This window comes from Euprymna scolopes, chromosome 46 (genome assembly GCF_053919585.1).
Source record: "Euprymna scolopes isolate OS-2025 chromosome 46, ASM5391958v1, whole genome shotgun sequence".
In the NCBI taxonomy this organism is placed as follows: Eukaryota; Metazoa; Mollusca; class Cephalopoda; order Sepiida; family Sepiolidae; genus Euprymna; species Euprymna scolopes.
Genome location: NC_136527.1, coordinates 169,330,279 through 169,339,022, shown reverse-complemented (window position 1 = coordinate 169,339,022; position 8,744 = coordinate 169,330,279). Strand labels below are relative to the sequence as shown.

The 8,744-nt window shown below is 33.4% G+C and overlaps 1 non-coding gene across 1 annotated transcript; it reads right to left on the bottom strand.

Moving 5' to 3' along the window:
- Positions 1 to 3,963: 3,963 nt before the first annotated feature.
- Positions 3,964 to 4,119, bottom strand: LOC145271602 (U1 spliceosomal RNA). Its single transcript, XR_013866009.1, has one exon. It is a non-coding gene; the product is annotated as a U1 spliceosomal RNA (small nuclear RNA).
- Between the last annotated feature and the right edge of the window lie 4,625 nt (positions 4,120 to 8,744).

Genomic DNA, 8,744 nt, shown 5'->3' with positions numbered 1-8,744 from the left:
GGAGTAATGGTCAAGCCAAGAAGTTTGTCAAAACTTGAGGCCTCCTCAAGACGAGAGCCATTCATTTTAATTGATGCCAGATGGGGACGTTGATGATGTAAAGATAGAAGCTTGGTTTTAGATGCATTAAAAGTAACTAGCCACTCCTTTCCCCATTGTACAACATGATCAAGATCAGAGGAGAGAGAATCGGAGAGAACTTGGTCGTTTACTGTCTTAGATGTGCTACCATAGATGGTAGTGTCATCAGCAAAAATGTCTACAAATGATGTAAGGATGTGATTTGGAAGATCATTAATGTAGATCAGGAAAAGAGTTGGGCCCAGGATCGACCCCTGAGGGACTCAAGCATTTATACTGTGAGCTTCTGATTTTTGCCCATCAACTACTACTCTTATGAACCTATCAGAGAGAAATGATTTAATAATTGAGAAGACATTTCCAGCAATACCATAGCTGGAGATCTTGTGAAGTAAACCTTTATGTCATACCCTATCAAAGGCCTTTGCTATGTCAAGAGCAATTGCGCTAGAAAGGTTGCCTCCGTCGAGAGATTCGCTAATCCTATGAGATATAACTGTAAGCACATCTGCTGTAGATCTAGCAGAACAGAAACCATATTGTGTGTAACTAAGAAGGTTATTTTTGCTGAGATAGTTGATTACTTCTGTGTTTAACACAGATTCCAGCAACTTCCTCATGACGCACAGGAGACTTATTGGCCTGTACTGAGAGGGGGATTAACGATCACCTGAATTCTTAAATACAGGGCATACTGATGAGATTTTCCAGGGTGATGGGAAGAAATTCTCCTTAAGACAATGTTTAAACAGTTTTGTAAGTATGGGTGCTAGTTCAGGTTGAAGTTTTTTGAGTACTATAATTGGAATATTGTCAGGGCCAGTTGCTTTACTGGAATCAAGGTTCATGATTAGCTTGGCAACATCACATACAGATATTTGTATATCACATATTTTTCTGATACAGGGGGAAATATTGTGGTTGGCGGCCTATGTCGAAAAGGGTAGAATTGGCTGAAAAGTTCTTGGCAAAGTGTTTGGCTTTGTCTGATGCTGACGAGATTAACTCAGGTCCATTGATAATAGTTGGGATGGAGCACACGCTTCTGTTCAAGATTCTGTTTGCAATTTGCCAAAGCTGGTGGGAACCAAGCCGCTGCTCAGCTACTTTGGACTTGACGGATTGAGCATACAGCTCTCTTGCGTTCTTTATTACTTTCTTACAATGGTTGCTGGCAGTCCTGAAAGCGGCTTTAGTTTCCATACATCTATTACGTTGGAAGCAGTGGAAAAAGTGTTTTCTGTGCGCAATAGCAGCAGCACATTCTGAAGAAAACCATGGCTGGCTGTTAGGTTTTTGCTGAAACTTTTTCTAGAGTATGAAATTGTCTATACCTACAATTAACCATTCTGTCAGGTCTGATACTATAGACGACACATCCTTTTTAAACATGGAACGCAGAGGAAGATCCGATATAAATGTACGGAAACTATCCCAGTCAGCCATAGTGTATCGATATACTGTACGATGAAGAGGTACGTCTGAGGACTTATTACATTTCATTTTTATCTTAATTGATACAACTGAGTGGTCGGAAGATCCAAGAGGAGACAGAACGGAAACTGAACATAGTTCAGGGCAAGTTGTGAGAAAAAGGTCTAGGAGACTTGCATACTGACCGTCATTGTCGGGCACACGGGTGGGTTCCTGAACAATCTGAGTGAGGTCATAAGCAATGGAGAAATCATGACAGAATCTCCCCTCATCATCGGTCTTGTTTGAGTGGGTCAACCATTCCACATTGTGAACATTGAAGTCTCCACATACGTGAATGTTAGCTGAAGGATATGCTTATAGAACTTGGTCAATTTTCTCAGATATGCTTTTAAAGATAGTAACTCCGCTGTTATGGGGGAGATAGAGAGTAAATATAAATGCCGTAGTGTGAGCTAGTGCTAATCGGAAGCACATATAGGGTAAGTTAGGATCTTCTCTGGAGATGTCCCCACCACATGGAAAGCCATCTTTTATATAGGCACATATTCCATGCTCATGACGATCTTGGGGGTCAGTTTTGGAAGTTAGGTTAGAGTATCCTTTAATTACGAACTCATTTAGGGAAATATTCTATCCAATTCCAGTTTCACTTAAAAAGAAAAGGTCTAGTTTAGTCTCCTGTAATTGGGCTTCAACCTCTGGAAGGTTAGAACGTAGACCCCTGATGTTGGAGAAGGAGATATAGTAGTGGGGGTCTACGTTGGAAGTTTCAGATCCGGGTTTAATCGTGTATTTTTTATTGAAACTTGTCATGATGGAATTTTGGTGTTTGTGGACTGGGTCGTAATATTTTCAAGGTTCGGGTCCCTGACTTTCAGGCGGATAACGTCAGGCCAGATAAAACGTTTACTTCCAGCTACAAGGATAGACATAGAACAGAAAATTTCCACACTCTCTGCCGACTGTTCACGCAAAATACTGCCAACCTAAAATACAGCTTTTTCTTCTCCCTTTGTCAGAAAAATCACTCATTAAAAAATGAGGACTGAGTGACAAATAAAGAGAAGCGAGAATAACGGGAGCTGCCGACAACGCTTCCACAAAACGTTCTCTACTCTCCTTTAAAAAAATCTATTAAGTATTGTACTTAATAAAAGTCCAGCTGGCGTGTTTTTTTTTAAAGGGAACGTATGGTGATAGATTCGCCTCTCACGATTTAACAATGAATACAATTTCCTAATCCGTTCATGCAATCAATATGGTAGATATAATAAACATTTATGACGAGAAAACGCTATCATTGAATAAAACAATCAGGAGATAAAAATATAAATTAAGTACTGAAATAGAATGTAGTTATTAATATTAGAAATTAAAAAAAAATTAAAATTATCTCGAACACGCATTCGTATTCAGAGAGCAAACTGATTTGAAAAGACTTAGTTTTAATATCAGCGTCCCAAAAGACTTTTTTTAAAAAATTAACCGTTAAAACAAAACGTGATCACTTTCCGAATTTTTGCGAGTGGCGTTTAAGAAATTGCGATATAAGAGAACAGCGAGGGGGGGGGCTTCTGAAATTCAACTAGTGCCGTTATAAGTAAATTCAACATAAAATGAAAAAAAAACACAAAAAAAAACAAAAAAATTGAGGGGGTGCGGGTCTGAAAGAAATATAAAATGGTTGAGTATGCTATCCTTAAGATCCACTTGGTAGATATAATAAACATTTATGACGAGAAAACGCTATCATTAAATAAAATAAGAAAAATAATCATTTTAATAAAACAAGAGAATTTCATTAAGAAAGTGTGACTGTGAATTTCACAGCTCCAAGCAAGTTTTATTTTTGTTTTTACATGAATTTGGACATACCGACATTAAACTTAATGATTTTATAATGTACACATAGAAAAATAAAATAATAATAAAAAAAACGTATTATTTTTAATTTTATCATTAATATTGTATAGAAATAATTTGGGGGTCTGCAGTCCTACAGCTCCATGCACGAGCCGCGACTGTAAATGTTAAACAAAAAAATCAATAATTAGGCACAAATCCCATTCAAAAAATGGAGGAGAGGCTGTGTAATTATTTATTTGTTAAAGGCTTATCCATAGCTAACGTTTTTACTCGCAACAATCACTCCAGAGACTGTCCTATTTACTTAAATCAAATCAATGATTTTTATATAACAGAAAAGATTATGTTCAATGCAAACGTTACTGATATGGACATGCAGATTAGTTACAATCAGAACGTTGGAATAGAAGTAGACTGATCTGGAAAAATCGCTTGTTTTGTGGCGCGTACAGAGATGGGCGATTGGAGAAAAGGGAAACTAAGTGGCTTTTGCACAATATCGGTGAGAGTTGTAGACCTATGGAACAGAATTAGGTTGTTTACTTATGAGTAGAAGGATATCTGATATTGATTGAATTATCGGGGTGAGCGCGTACGCAGACCCCACACTTAGAAATAATGCACCCGAATCGTCCACATTTGGGACGATCGCAAAGGTCAACCCAACCGCAGTGCAATGGAAGAGTCTCACTCTGGAGGAACGACATCGCCGTAACCTCGGTACCAGGTAAGTATGTTTATTGGGGTCATGTGCACTGTTTTTATATCGCACTTATATACTAACCACCGAGAGGCATTGATAACTTGGGCTATGACAACAGCGTATTCTTTTCATTGTTTGGGGCTCGAGTATATATCGGACACAGTTAATAATTTGAAGAAGAAAAATAATTACTTTAATAAAACAAGAGAATTTCATTTAGAAAGTGTAACTGTGAAGCAACAGTTAATCAACAGAAAACCGCATCACTTATATAAAAGCATATAAGATATCAATGAATACACACTCGAGAGTCAAAAGAATTTTTAAAATTGCATCAGCAGTGAGATAGAAAAATCCAGCCATTTTCCCAGCCATTTTTGGTAGAGAATATTCAATAAATAAGCCTAGACGAGTGCAAGAGATTGTAATATCTAAAAATAAAGAGATATGACCCCATTAGAGTTATCTACCCTTGAATGGATATATATATATATATATATATATATATATATATATATATATATATATATATATATATATATATGTATATATGTATATATATATATATGTATATATGTATATATGTATATATGTATATATATATATATGTATATATATATATATGTATATATATATATATATATATATATGTATATATATATATATATGTATATATATATATATATATATATATATATATATATATATATATATATATATATATATAATAAAATAAAAATTACAATTAAATGTACCAAAATGATCCAAGATGGTAAAACGAAAGTATATTATAAATATTAAAGAATTAATATTTATAAAGTAATCTCAACAAGATGTAAAAGCTCGATAAAACCAAATAGGAGATAGAGCTTATAATAAGAACAAACAGTTAATAAAACTTGTTAAAAACACTTTGAAAAAGACTAAAAAAAAAATATTTAATCTGAAAAGAAAGCACTTGATAAGTGGATAGTCCTTAATCCGCGGAGTTTCGAAGAAATACATTCCTTCTCATCAGAGGGTAGAAATTAGCAAAATGTGTGATCGGATTCTGCATACAAAAGTATTAGATGAAACTACAAGTAAGTCAAAGATCTTACTTGGTAACAAAACGTGAAGCAGAGGGAATATGGTGAAGAAAAATGCGATTACACGTGAATGGATAGTCTGGTGAAAGGTAAATAATCCAATGACGGTAAAATCCAAAAATATAACTCCAAGAAAGTAAATTGAATTTCCATTTGCACAAGTAAAATCCAAGGAAATCACGTAATTAGAAGATGGTCCAAAATAATCCAAAAGGCCGAAATCCATGGAATAATTCACAAATATGTACAAAGAAAAGAAAAGGGAAAAATTCCAATGATATTAATAAAAGAAAAATAAGATATGTTTTCACACGACTGCCGAGACATTATAAGAAAGATCGGGGAAGAAGAAGAGGAAAATAAAAATAAAAATAAAAATTAAATGGTGATCACCATATAATTTTTTAAGGACTATCCACTTATTAAGTGTTTCCTTTTTAAATATGTTTTTAACTCTTTTTCAAAGTGTTTTTTAACATGTTTTATTAACTATTTGCTCTTATATATATATAATTCAATTCAATTAGTCAAACTACTGTTTACATTTACGGCTTCAATTAGAATTATTTGGATAGTCGCAGTTTTTTTTAACCCCCTCTCCACTCTTACTCCATTCCACTACCAAATATTCTGAAAAATAATAATTTTCAGACCCTTGAAAAGTTAGTCTGAACGAAAAGCGCTTCGGGTGTATTGTAACGATCTTGTTTTTAATCGACTTATTTATTTTACTGAATTGTACATTCGTTACATGTAGCTTCCCCCATTCCCCCCTCCCTTTTCCGAAATTTTACTTTAAAGATTCTTGTCGCCATCACACAGTGCAAGTGGGGTGGAAGATGGGCTGCCTTGAGCGACTGACTCGCTGGCTTGTAACTCCCTTCACCCTTTTGCCTGGTACACGTATCTAGTTGTCGGCCTTTAACTGACCTGTGAGTGTGTGCGCTTCTCTCTCGCCCCATCTCCCTTTTTACCTCTCTCTCTCTTTCTCTATCTCTCTCCCAATTTGGAACGACCTGTCCGTTCTTCCTCCTTTTTGCCCTTGGCTATTGGCCAATCAGGATCCTTGTGGAACTCCTCGCAACGCTACCGTGCCCCGTTTTATGTGCCCTTTTAAAAAAAAAAAATCAGTTTGCAGGTTGGCCATCTTGGAAAAAGCATCCTTTAGACTCCGTTGCTGACCGTTTTTCGGCAACGTATTTTGTATATTTTTTATCCTTTTCTGACAGAGGAGTGTCTTTTTAAAAGGAATGTATTGAAGTATTTGTAGGAAGCTCCCTTTCAAAGAAGAACATTCGACGTGCCGTCGATAAATTTCATCTTATTTAAACGTTGGGTAGAGAGCCCAACTATAAGAACTGTATTGAAGTGTTTGTAGGCACTTCCCTTTCAAAGAAGAACATTCGACGAGCCGTCGATAAATTTCATTTTATTTAAACGTTGGGTAGAGAGCCCAACTATAAGAACAGTGTCGGAATTTTGGAGTAAACTGCTTACTCCGAAGAAAGGAGGAATAAGGAGAGAGAGAGAGAGAGAGAGAGAGAGAGAGAGAGAGAGAGAGAGAGAGAGAGAGAGAGAGAGAGAGAGAGAGAGAGACTGACAACCCTTCATGAAAAGGAGAGTGGACCATTTGTTTGGAACCCTATTTCTGGCGAGAGAGACATTTTAAAAAAAACCTTTGAAGGTTGGTTTTATTTGTGAAAAAACACGTCTTAAAGGACTCCCTGTTTTGAAATGTTTATTCTCTTTTCATTCAGACTTCAAGTAAGCCTTTGATATTAAGAACATTTTATATATTTTGAAAAGTCTCCCTTTTGAGAGACCATTTTAATGTGAATTTTTGCCCAGTTGCCTTTTTTCCTTTTTATATTGAATGCCTTTTTGTCTTTGATTTTTTCTCCCTTTTTTTTTCTCTCTATTTGTTACTTAGTAAATTTTATTTTACAAGCTTTTGGGAATTCAAAGCAACCAGCCACCTTTTTCTTTAAATAAACATTTATAATTCTAACAGTTTACAGGGTCTCAATTAATTACCTTTTATTTCTCTTTGTGTTGTTGCATGATATTATTTTCTCTTTTTTTTTACCCCAATCGTTTCCCAAAAAGACGAGTTTTGGCGACACCCCCAGAAATTTTCGTCAGTAGTTATAGTTTGCTTTTATTTTTTGATAAAAATAAGTTTCAAATTTCATAATGTAATCATGTAGTTATAGTTTACTTTTTTTTTTTTTTGATAACAATAAGTTTCAAATTTCATAATGTAATCATGTAGTTATAGTTTGCTTTTTTAAATCCAGGTCTATTTTTGTCATTTGTGCAGTTCCTTCCTTTTATTTGAGTTGTTTATGTGAAATATTCAGTTTCTCATTTTCATATGAGGATTTTTTAGATTATTCGGATTACTGTTGGAGGTAAACAGTAGTTCGATTAATGCAAATAATAATAGAATGTTTAATCTTTAAAAAAGAAATATTTTTTTCATATCTTCATAGAAATAATAAGAGAACTTTAATAAAAAAAAAATCCAACTAATGAACGGACATTTTTACACAAGGAACGAAATTATAATTTCACCGCGTCATGATGACCTTGAATTGAGTGTTCTTTAGCAGTTGATTTTTTCTTTAAATAATTTCACGTTTAAATCGTATTTTTCATCTTTTAATTTTGATTCTTTTATATTGACATATATTTTATTTCTTAATGAATTGGACACACAAAACAAAAGTTGTATCAATTTACGAAAGAAATCCTAATAAGCAGAACAAATTTTCTGTTTTGAACACAAAAGAAATACGAATTTATCCCGATGTTTTTGTCGTATTGAATTCCTAGAAAGAAAGGTAAGTTTGTATCTTTTTTTTTACACTAAAAAGATTTAATCTTTAACTTTTAATATTATCTTAAACATTAAAATTAAAACTTGTGTGATTTCCGAGAAAATAATAATTAAATTCGAAGTCTGTGGAATTATTAAAAACTGATAAACAAAAATTACTTTTTTGATTTCATTGTTTTAAGATTTTAAAATTATATGTATATATTTATTTATACACTTACCTATTATATTGCCGGATAATTCCTTTTGAATTATTATGTAAGGTACGGGCAAAATGAATGCCGATGCTCAAAATGTATAAACATTTTAACCCCTCGCTTTACTTAAAAAATCACCAAAAATCAGGAAATAAACCAATTTTAATGAAATGTTCAGTATTTATCAAATAATGATCGAGGAATATAATGAACCAATTATTTTTATTTAAATCTTAGTGGAAATTTATTATTTTGTTTAAACAAAAAAACCTTCACTAAATTATAGTTTTCAGTAGTAAATCAATAACGCAAGAATTTTTTTTTATATAAATAATTATTGTTTGTATTGTTTTTTTAATATAAATAAAGCATCGTAATTTGTAAAAATAAACAATAAAAAATAAAAAAAATTTTACAGGAACATTACGAAAAAAGCCCTCAAGTCTGTATTAATAAATTCAATATAAATCGAACGAAAATGAATTTCTCGAACTACCGATATTATCATTGAATTAAGCATTGTTCATTTAATA